Genomic DNA, 265 nt, shown 5'->3' with positions numbered 1-265 from the left:
TAAACTAAATTATGTTCATATTTTTACATAACATGGTGTATTACCTTTAGACAAATGAGATGTATTTTCTTGCCAATGTATATTATCATGGTAATAAGCAACCGTGCATTGTGTTTTGTTAATTCATAATGTTTCTGTACATACATACAGAATCGAATTTTTAACTTCAAATAAGTAAATATATTTCTTATTTTGCCTTTTTTCATCAGACCAAAGAATATAAGGAGACCCTGAAGGGACATACGCCTCTGCACCCATTTATCAA

This window comes from Penaeus monodon, chromosome 21, assembly GCF_015228065.2.
Source record: "Penaeus monodon isolate SGIC_2016 chromosome 21, NSTDA_Pmon_1, whole genome shotgun sequence".
Taxonomy (NCBI): Eukaryota; Metazoa; Arthropoda; class Malacostraca; order Decapoda; family Penaeidae; genus Penaeus; species Penaeus monodon.
This window is presented reverse-complemented; position numbering follows the sequence as displayed.